Source organism: Falco cherrug, chromosome 6 (assembly GCF_023634085.1).
Source record: "Falco cherrug isolate bFalChe1 chromosome 6, bFalChe1.pri, whole genome shotgun sequence".
In the NCBI taxonomy this organism is placed as follows: Eukaryota; Metazoa; Chordata; class Aves; order Falconiformes; family Falconidae; genus Falco; species Falco cherrug.
Genome location: NC_073702.1, coordinates 11,632 through 22,913, shown reverse-complemented (window position 1 = coordinate 22,913; position 11,282 = coordinate 11,632). Strand labels below are relative to the sequence as shown.

General features: G+C 52.3%; 1 long non-coding RNA gene across 1 annotated transcript; it reads right to left on the bottom strand.

Moving 5' to 3' along the window:
* Positions 1-624: 624 nt before the first annotated feature.
* LOC129736372 (uncharacterized) lies at positions 625-10,941 on the bottom strand. The gene is made up of 6 exons (XR_008732870.1): positions 10,307-10,941; positions 7,731-8,937; positions 3,481-3,528; positions 2,547-2,722; positions 1,232-1,302; positions 625-966 (listed from the first exon to the last, which is right to left on the bottom strand). It is a non-coding gene; the product is annotated as an uncharacterized LOC129736372 (long non-coding RNA).
* Between the last annotated feature and the right edge of the window lie 341 nt (positions 10,942-11,282).

Here is an 11,282-nt window from a genome sequence, read left to right as displayed (position 1 = left end):
GAACCAATTAAAATTCAGGGTGATCATTTCATTGATTTTTTTAGGGTTAGGGTTCGGGTCGGTCTTAGGGTTTGGGTTTAGGGGTTAGGGTTAGGTACATGCCATGCACAGCTGAGGGACAGAGTTCAGGTTAGGGTTCGGGTTCGGGTTAGTCCTCTTAGAGATAGGATTAGGGTGAGGGTTAGGGTTATTGTTTGGGTTAGGTTTAGGGTTAGGTACATGCCATGCACAGCTGAGGGATAGAGTTCGGGTTCGGGTTAGTCCTCTTAGAGATAGGATTAGGGTGAGGGTTAGGGTTATGGTTTGGGTTAGGTTTAGGGTTAGGTTATTTAGATTTATTAGGTTATTTAGGTTTATTTACCAAGTTGTACTTCTGCACCTTTGCAAAAAAAAGTCTTTTATTCCTAAATCACTGGGCAGATATCTGGCTCACTTAAGAACAACTAAAGATGGAACTCGATCTCTCCACCCAGACCAAGACACACACACACACACACAGCGACTGCCTCACCTGTAAGCTGCCCGTCCTCAGCATATAGGACTCCAAATTCAAAATTCACAGGTCCCGGAGAAATGAAACCAAATACTACAGGATAAAGAGACAATCAAACAAAAGACCTAAAATAATGTTTCCTCTAAGGACTTTTATATACATCTTTTGCATACGACCCACACACGGGAATATACGCTTCATACCAGCTCCATCACACGCTCAAGTAGCAGATACCCAATACTTTACTTTTGATCACAGATTACCATTTTTATGATATTACTAAGGTGGTCATCTATCAATAGGATATATTATGCCAGTGCCTGAAATGATTTTCGATCTCAGATGTTGCACAGAAACACCGCATTTTTTTTACTGCAATAAGCAATTGATATCTAAGTCGGTATACGTCACCGAGTGAGCGCTAGGAGTGAAAAGTTTACATTTACCTCTTGCCCTTCAAGAGCCAATAAATCCTGTAAACAAAGCAATGTCTTTAGCACACACCCGGTACTGAAGACACAGCGCAAAACCCCCTGTAACGTACTCCTGTATTTGTTTAATTTCAAAGTAGCCAGTTCAACTGATAAAGACAGCTGATTTTCTAACTGCGACTCTACTCCTCATTATTATCCTGCTACAGAAAGAAACAAACCACCAGCATTTATACGTAACGACTTATTTTTCCAGAAAAGAATAAAAAGCCACAGCCAAACAACAACAACAACAACAAAAAGTCACCTCCTACCTTCTGTCTCCCAGGATGAAAAGTTTCCTTCGGGTTCTTCCCAAATTTGTCACGACCAACAGGACTGAAATGCAAATGAAATACTGCTTTATAGGAGAGCAAGTATACATTTCAACATTAAACCGTTAACTGGCTGTAGTTAGAACCGATTTCGGGAAGAATTGTTCAAAGAGCCTTGCTGATGTGGAATTTTTGGTGCAAGAGCCAGTTATTTCCCACACTTCTAACCGCTGAGACACTTCTTAAACTACTTTTTGGTGTTAAAAACAGAAATAACTAGGACCCTGCACGGAGATCAGTTTTAAGCGTACTGTATTTACTTACAAAGCACAGAACTTTATTCCATCGTCCTTCACTTCGGCTTTATACATAATTGTTGTGAGCGTTTTAGGAAGACTCAATAACCTATCCTATTTCATAACCTTCTCTTCTCTCTCTTTCAAAATAATTCAAGGCATGTCAAATGAAAAAACGAGCTGTTCGGCATCAAGTTCATACCCCACAGATCCACAAGCAAGATCAACTGCCTCCATCAACAGAAAGACCTCATTTATAGCATTTCTTCCCAACTCGTGTTTCTACGTGACTATTATTTTTGCCCATTTTTTTTCCCCTAGCATTAATTTCGGGAGCTGCGCAGCATGCCACGGAGCGCCAAATGCAGTCTGTCTGAGGCACACTGAGCTGACACGGAGGTCACATCTGATGCACCTTTCCATCATCGCTTACGCTAGGCCACCACGCAGACAGGATTTCCTGTAGTTCCCTTTGAAAGCAATTAAAATGCTAAATTTAATTTACAAAACTGCAGGCTTATCGTGTAACTGAAATTCGTCGATATAGTCAGTACCTAGACTCACGCTGGCTGTGAACAGGGTGAAATGGCAAAGGACTGTCAGCCAGGCCCAAGGGAAGGCTCAAAGGCTGTAAAAGCTAAAGAATAGTCAGGGAAGGGATTTTAGTCCAAGCCCAAGCGGGCAAAAGGAGATGACGTTAGTCCTGCTGCCCGCAGGTGTGTGGGAAAATCACCCTGAGGTGGGGGGAAAACTCGAGAAAATCGCGTCCTCACGGAAGTATAGTATTACGGAAAGCTTCACTTAGGGTAGAATACAGCAATAGCCTTGAGGACGGCTGGCACGCACACAGCCTGTATCGCCGCAGTCCCCTGAGCCGCAGCTCAGCGCGCGCCGACAGCGGTGACGGAGGACGGGCTTAAAGCAAAAAGCCAAAAGCAAACCCCTCAAAGCCCAGAACCTTGCTCAGGAACACAGGAGTTAAGCCTAAAACCGGTTGAAAGCTGCCTCCTACCTGTTCCCCCGCCACCTCTCCCCCTCCGAGGCCAGCACCTTTCCTCGCGATCCCTTTTCGCAAACAAAAGACGGACGCCTGCGGTCTCAGCTCAGTACCGAAGCACCACGATGCGCTTGCCGGCGGCGTGCTCTCTCACAAGGCTGACAGCTTCTCTGCACGCAACAGCCGAGGCCCTGTGAAAGGGGAGGAAGGCAAACACCGATAACGTCTCGCCGGGGTCAGGAGGGAGTCGGGGTGCGCTGCAGTCAGAGCCCAACGCCTTCCCCAGAGGAATTACCGGGGCACAACAAGAGGCAGGAGCGATCGGCAGACAGGCAGGTAACACGCACGGCAGCGATACCCACGGCAGACTGGCAGGACGCTTCCAGCCGCTTCACCCCGCAGCTTTGTTTCGAATTTCGTTAAAAGGCAATCCGATTCTTAAGGCTCACTCTGCTTTGAAGAGCTGCTGGAGAAAGGCTAACACGTGGCATTGGCGTTACCGTCGGAATTCCGGCGTAAAAATCACGGCAAAACCGTGCCTTGTCAAGCGGCTTCCCAAGCAGGCTCTGGAGCCTTTCCACGAGACGGTCAAAGCCGGAGTCCCGCGGGAACCCTGTGCCAGCTCCGTCAGTAGGGCCCAGCTCTCCGACAAAGCGCACCGCCGTACGGAAACGTAAAGCGGGTTTATACCTCGGGCTCCTTTACAGCCTCGAAAAACAATACTGCCCGGCCGGACGCGCTGCTTCAAGCGCCTAGCAGGCCCGGCTGCGTAACCACGAGGGACCAACAATTCCTCCCCGGCCGTTGCCCGAGCCGCAGCGCAGCACTCGGAAGCGGCGGGCACACGGAGCCTCGCGGGCCCTCGGCGGCTACAAAAGAGATCCCTCCGTAGTCAGCAGTCCGACTCGCAAGCACGAGGCACGCGTGGCGAAGTAACATCTCGAGCGACCTTCGGTTCCGCTCCCCTTGACTTGTCGACGGACGCTTCCGGACGAACCTAGGGACAAAAGGAAAACAAAAGGCCCCGGTTTCGCGGGGAAGCAAACCAAAAGGCCTCTTCCCCTCGGCTGCTCCGGCCCCGGAGCTGACTGTCACGACACAAGATCAGCCAGACACCTGAGCTGCTGCTGCCTCCCAGCCCTCCCCGGCAGTTAAAAGGCTTGCGGAGAAAGCAGCAGTCGGGGGCGACGGATGGGGATTCCGCTGCCGGCTGCCTTTTCTTGCTCTGGCCCGCTCGCAGGGGCGGGAAGAGGCTCCTGAGCCACCACACACACACACACACACACACACACACACACACCCCTGCGACAGCGTTACCGCAGGCCCCGAGGCAGCCTCTCTGCGGCCCGCGGGGGCCGGCAGCCCCAGCCGTCTGCCACGGCTCAGGCCAGCGGCTGGGGGAAAGACAAAGCCCCGCGCAGAGCTGCGGCGGCTGCCCGGGCAGCCCGCAGGCGGCGGCGGGTGGGCGGCGGGGCGGCGCGGGCCGACCCCTCTCCCGGGCGCCGCCGCCACGAGCGAGCACCGGGGCCGCCCTGCCTGCCGCCGCTCCTCGCCGAGGTAGCGGCGCGGCTCCGAGAGAAAAAAAAAAAAAAAAAAAACCAAAAAACCACCCACCCAGAAAAGGGCAGCCCCGTGAGGAGCCCGCTGACCACCGTCCCTGCCGGGGAGACGAGAACCGGCGGCAGCCCCGCCGGTCCCGGGCCGGGCCGCCCGCCTGCCTCAGCCCGCCCGCCGCCGGCACCAGGCGCTCCCTGCCGCGGCCGAGCGCCGGGCCGCCACATCCCCCCGACTCGGCCGCTGCCCGCCGGCCCCCGGCCGCCCTCAGCCCGAGCGCTCACCCAGCGCGCCGCCGCACGTCCCGGCCCGAAACTCTTCCAGGTTCCCGGCGAAGGCTCCGCACCTCCACGGCCACTCCAGCGCGCCGCGCGGGCCGGAAATGAACCCACCTTCCGGGGCCGTATGCGTAGCCCAAACGTACGAGGCCGGAAGCCCCGCCCCTTTGGCGTCACGTCGTTTCTGCGCATGCGCTGCCCGATAGTTGGAGCGCTGCTGCCATCTAGCGAAATATATTTGGGTACTGCAGCCGGCCCTGTTGGTGGAGCTCTGCTGCCACCTAGCGAAATATAATTGGGTACTGCAGCCGGCCCTGTTGGTGGAGCGCTGCTGCCATCTAGCGAAATAAAAATGGGTACTGCAGCCGGCCCTGTTGGTGGATCGCTGCTGCCACCTAGCGAAATAAAAATGGGTACTGCAGCCGGCCCTGTTGGTGGATCTCTGCTGCCACCTAGCGAAATATATTTGGGTACTGCAGCCGGCCCGGTTGGTGGAGCGCTGCTGCCACCTAGCGAAATATATTTGGGTACTGCAGCCGGCCCTGTTGGTGGATCGCTGCTGCCACCTAGCGAAATATATTTGGGTACTGCAACCGGCCCTGTTGGTGGATCGCTGCTGCCACCTAGCGAAATAAAAATGGGTACTGCAGCCGACCCGGTTGGTGGAGCGCTGCTGCCACCTAGCGAAATATAAATGGGTACTGCAACCGGCCCTGTTGGTGGATCGCTGCTGCCACCTAGCGAAATATAAATGGGTACTGCAGCCGCCCCTGTGGGTGGAGCGCTGCTGCCACCTAGCGAAATATATTTGGGTACTGCAACCGGCCCGGTTGGTGGATCGCTGCTGCCATCTAGCGAAATAAAAATGGGTACTGCAGCCGGCCCTGTTGGTGGAGCGCTGCTGCCACCTAGCGAAATATAAATGGGTACTGCAGCCGGCCCTGTTGGTGGAGCGCTGCTGCCACCTAGCGAAATATAAATGGGTACTGCAGCCGGCCCTGTTGGTGGAGCGCTGCTGCCATCTAGCGAAATATAAATGGGTACTGCAACTGACCCTGTTGGTGGAGCGCTGCTGCCACCTAGCGAAATAAAAATGGGTACTGCAGCCGGCCCTGTTGGTGGATCGCTGCTGCCACCTAGCGAAATAAAAATGGGTACTGCAGCCGGACTTGTGGGTGGAGCGCTGCTGCCACCTAGCGAAATATAAATGGGTACTGCAGTTAGCCCTGTGGGTGGAGCGCTTCTGCCACCTAGCGAAATATAAATGGGTACTGCAGCCGGCTCTGTTGGTGGAGCGCTGCTGCCATCTAGCGAAATATATTTGGGTACTGCAGCCGGCCCTGTTGGTGGAGCGCTGCTGCCACCTAGCGAAACTTAATTGGGTACTGCGTCCGGCCCTGTTGGTGGAGCGCTGCTGCCACCTAGCGAAATATATTTGGGTACTGCAGCCGGCCCTTTTGGTGGAGCGCTGCTGCCACCTAGCGAAATAAAAATGGGTACTGCAGCCGGCCCTGTTGGTGGAGCGCTGCTGCCATCTAGCGAAACATAATTGGGTACTGCAGCCGCCCGGTTGGTGGATCGCTGCTGCCACCTAGCGAAATAAAAATGGGTACTGCAGCCGGCCCTTTTGGTGGAGCGCTGCTGCCACCTAGCGAAATAAAAATGGGTACTGCAGCCGGCCCTGTTGGTGGATCTCTGCTGCCACCTAGCGAAATATATTTGGGTACTGCAGCCGGCCCGGTTGGTGGAGCGCTGCTGCCACCTAGCGAAATATATTTGGGTACTGCAACCGGCCCTGTTGGTGGATCGCTGCTGCCACCTAGCGAAATAAAAATGGGTACTGCAGCTGACCCGGTTGGTGGAGCGCTGCTGCCACCTAGCGAAATATATTTGGGTACTGCAGCCGGCCCTGTTGGTGGATCGCTGCTGCCACCTAGCGAAATATAATTGGGTACTGCAGCCGCCCGGTTGGTGGAGGTCCTTTCCTGCTATTTTGTGACTTGTGTTGGAAGTGCCTGGCACCAGGTTCGAGTATTAAGGCAGAAAGCCCCAGGGCCTCGTACCTCTGGGTGGTACATGCTGTGTCACACCAGCTACGGTGCCTTCCTGCTTTACAAATGCAATCAGTTTTGGCAAGTTTACAAAACTAGTGCTTTATCAGGAAGGTGTCTTTGGATTTCAGCTTACCCCTTTCTACTTTTCATATGCCTACATCGCAAGAAAAAGAAAGGGTTTTGCTTCTCAGGTTTGCTCCAGTTACTCGGCAATTCAGGCATGACCACAGCAGAGCTGTTTTCCTACAGTCTTTTTTGTTTCCAGAATCCTCCCTCCCCTCCCTAGAGAGGGCTATGTGCAGGGCAAAGCGGACACTATGAGTAGGGACGACTGAGTAAAGTTACCAAAGGGCACGTGGTGCCTTCCTCGCAGCAAGGGACTGATTTCAGTTTTTCTATGCTTGGATGACTTTTGCAGCTCAGAGTTTGGTTAAATCTACTCGTGGGGCAGCACTTGAACGTCTGTTGAGTGATTTCATACTGGACAACAGCAGCCACACCAAGACAAAAGTCTCCTCGGGGACAGACACGATAGCAGACTTCGTGTGGGCTGACCTCACCTTTTGCTTGCAACCGGCACCTTATTTTGCAAAGGAATCTTTGAAACCCTCTTTCTTTGAGACAAGGGACTGTAAGGGCCAAGGGCCAAAGCAGCCACGCTGCAGCCTGGAGCCTGACGGTGGCTTCTCAGGTTCCAGCAATGGCTGTGGAGCACAGCTCTTGTGTCACCAAGCAGAGCGCCTGACACCCTGAAGTGCCTCGGCGCCCCGGGGGTGTGAAGCCTCTGTCTGGGGATCAGGCAGCCTCCCACCACAGGTCTTGCTGAGCTAAAATGACTCTGCAGAGGCTGTAAAATTGTCTCGGAGTGCTGTGCTGCTTAAGATGAAAGTGCTTCCGATAGCTCAAGCTAGCCCGCCCACTCAGCTCTTACGAGCTGTACCTCCATATGCCATGGGAAGAAGTATTTAACGCAGTAACTCCAACTCTCGGCTTGGCACCCAAACCCGTAGATCAAACAGTCCATTTATTCTTATTATTGGAAGTCTCCTTCCTCCCCTCCAAAGCCTGTCGTGCTTCCCTCCCTGGGCGAGGGCCCTACTCGTCTCGCATATCCAGCAAGCAGCCTCTCGAGTGCAGTTTCCACAGGCACATCTTCTTGATCCGGCAGGTCAACGTAGGTATCTAGCGTCTGATCGTCGATACCGGGATCAATCGCACAGAAAGCAGTCTTCAGATCATCTGCCTTCCCCCCTCTGTTCCAAAACAACACAGTCACCATTACGTTGTGGTATGTGAAAAGAACATTTACTTACTTGTGTCACACTGAGAATCCATGTTGCCCGAAATGCAGAGCAGAGATGTCTTTTGATACAGTCATCTCTGCCTCTACTAGCATCCCGTTGTTAAACACATGTGCAATAAAGACTGGTGAATGCTAAACGTTAAACTGACCGGAAGTTAAGAAATCTTAGATTGATGATAACCTGGGAAGACCTTAATTTCACTCTATTGTGCATTGATATCCCTTATTACAGAACTGTACTTCTTGCTAATCCAGTGCCCACGTTGGACAGGATTTCACTTCACAGGCACCTGCCCACCTCTGGCGTTCTCCTCGGTGCTCGGTGTGGCACCAGACTTTTTTTCAATGCAGTAATTGCCTCTTGTTTTGAGGTGGAATTATTTCTCAGATTTGCACCAGTTGTCAGTCCTATTTGCTCTTCCCACTCCTCAGAACCAGTCTCTGAAGATGTACAGGATTTTACCGCTATTTTTGGAGAGCTGAGGAGTGTGGATAACTGGCTAGCTGGAAAAGTTCACATAAACATAGTCTAGCTGGCTGGACAAAAATGCGCATCGCTCTCAGCTTATCTGAAGTAAAGCACAAATACGCTGCCTTTGGCTGTTCTTGTTACACAATAACAGGAAGATTTCGGTGGGAAAAGAATGTTGCAGGTGGGAACAGATAACTACAGAAGAGAAACTAGGGGTGGGCTTGATATTTAGGCAACTCACCAATAATGAGCTTAACTTTTGTAATACGTATGAGCTAATTATAACAAGGCATAAAAGGTGACTGTAAGGCACAATAAACGAAGTCTGCTGATCACTCATATTGATTGACTGTGTCTTCCCTCCGTCGCGACAGAGGAGCACTGTACCAAAGGGGATTAGTGGTACAACTGATCTCTGCTCGCTGTCTGCCACGCCAAAGTTCTTTGGGTTGGGGACTGCTGCTCGCAGTGTTCCGCAGAGCCGGGCTCAGCCAGGTCTCGGCATTCACTGCAACGGGCACAGCCCTGTAGCGCAGGGAGGCCTGCGCTGGCCACGCACACTGCGTCCACTGCGGGGTTCCCTCTGCACGCGCGGTCCTGAGCTACTGTCCCCATCAGCCCCTTCCCTCCATACTTACAGTAGATCTCCCAGCTTGTTCTTCAGCTGGCTCAGATACTCCTGCTTCCCCCTGACATCCTGGCTCCGGGGCTTGGCCACGAAAGCTTCAGCGCTCCCCGCCTCCTCCTGAAAGAAATTACAGCTGTGTTAGCACCGAACATGTGTTCCGGTCTGCACAGGAGCTGCCTCTCAACGTGCACGAAAATAACGCGGCTCTCCTAGAAATGGAATTTCCACGTGAAAAGTGGAAATAGAGAGAAAGAATATGGGAAAAACTCCCATCACAGAAAAGGCACAAGCTTGCACTGCCATTGTCTGCAGAGGGCCTTCAGGTGTTAGAGCTTGTGGTGGGCACTCCAGCTTTGTAAGTCTGATAAACCTAGCTAGTCTTATAAAACTAATTTAATCCCTAATTTAATCCCATTCTCCTGAAAAGGAAAGAGCCAATCCAAGAACTAGTTGATGCAAGCAGGTACAGCACTGAAGACCTCATTGACAACTTATCCTTATGCAAAGAATTAAACTGACGTTACTTAAGTTTTAGGGATTAGAGATTTAATTAAGGATTACATTTGTTTTAGGGATTTAGGGATTATATTAGGGATAGGTCTTTTGTGTGGGTCTCGCAGTACTACAAAACACATCTGTCAGCACCTTTGCAACTTGTCTCGAGTGCTCCAGGGTGGAAAAAAAATGGGACTCTCTGAGAGGTTCTGCCCAACAAAACCAGAAAAGGAAAGATCTTCCTTGGAAATACCTTTCAGGAATGGCAGGGAAACCGGCTCAAGCTTCTGGAAAGGCTGAGGAAAAGATGTCGAAGGATCAAAGAAATGCTACTCTATCCCAGAGAGAACCTCTGGATACAGTTGTGCTTAGTATGACGTGAAGAATTCTTGCAACGCTTCCTTGTCCCTGTATCATTGCCTGCTTCCCCCATGTGCTGGGGTACGGTGCAATGGGACATTGTGAGTTGAATGAACTTCCTCATGCCACAAGAAGCAGTCATTCCTTACAATGTAGTCTTGCTACTTAGTCATTCTGGCGCTTGTCTGCATTAATCTCGTCAGCAGAGAAGTAACCCGGGAAAACCCAAATACTGCTCTGCTGGACACTTCCCGGTCACGGCCACCAGTACCGGGGCAGGGAGAGGGGAGGAGGATGAGGCTTTTCAGCAGCAGGAAGCTGTTACTTTGGCTTGGCCGTATAGCGCAGCATTAGCAGGGGCTCGAGCCCACTAGAAATACCTGCATGTCCGGTGGTTCACGTGGCATCATTGTAAAGTGTGGCTACTTCAGCTATGTCTTCAGTATGCTCACCGTTTCAGCTTTTCTAGTGCACCTGAGTTTCCCTGGCTTTAAAGTTTTCAGTGTTTACACTAAGAAGAAGGTGAACATTGAAGACACCGGCCACGAAAGTAATTCTCCCACCTTCCTAATGGGTATTTATTACCAATTAATCTCAGTGGAAACAAGCAGTGAAGAAAGCTTCCACATACCCATGCAGGGAAGCCATTTCCCTCTCTTAGAGCTCCCGTTGCTATTTCTTCCAGAAGCACATCCACCAGCTGACTGCTGGTCTTCCCCTCAGCCAGAGAACCCCACTGGTCAGCTCCGCCTGGAAATCACCTCTGCAACAGCAAAAAGACACCGAGCTGCTAGGAGAACGTGCCCACACATACTGGTTTTGTGTGAATCCCACTAGGAGCCTAAGGATAGATACAGATCTCCAGGCATGTGGTTGGTCTCCTAAGCTGTCTAAGGCAAAATGGAATACCCTGCAAGCACCTCTCAGGCCACTCCTAAAAGCCTAGGAGAAAATGGGGTGTTGCAGGTGGGCTTAGGGGTTGGGGTTAGGGGTGTGGGAAAATCACCCTGAGGTGGGGGGAACTCGAGAAAATTGCGTCCTAACGGAAGCATAGTATTACGGAAAGCTTTTTTTAGGGTAGAATACAGCTATAGCCTGGAGGACGGTTGGCACGCACACAGTCTGTATCGCCACAGTTCCCTAAGCAGCAGCTCAGCGCGCGCCGACAGCGGTGACGGAGGACGCGCTGAAGGCAAAAAGCCAAAAGCAAACCCCTCGAAGCCCAGAACCTTGCTCAGGAACACAGGAGTTAAGCCTAAAACCGGTTGAAAGAGCTGCCTCCTACCTGTTCTCCCGCCACCTTTCCCCCTCCAATGTCAGCACCTTTCCTCGCGATCCCTTTTCGCAAACAAAAGACGGACGCCTGCGGTCTCAGCTCGGTACCGAAGCACCACGATGCGCTTGCCGGCTGCATGCTCTCTCACAAGGCTGACAGCTTCTCTGCACGCAACAGCCGAGGCCCTGTGAAAGGGGAGGAAGGCAAACACCGATCACGTCTCGCAGGGGTCAGGAGGGAGTCGGGGTGCACTGCAGTCAGAGCCCAACGCCTTCCCCAGAGGAATTACCGGGGCACAACAAGAGGCAGGGGCGATCAGTAGACAGGCAGA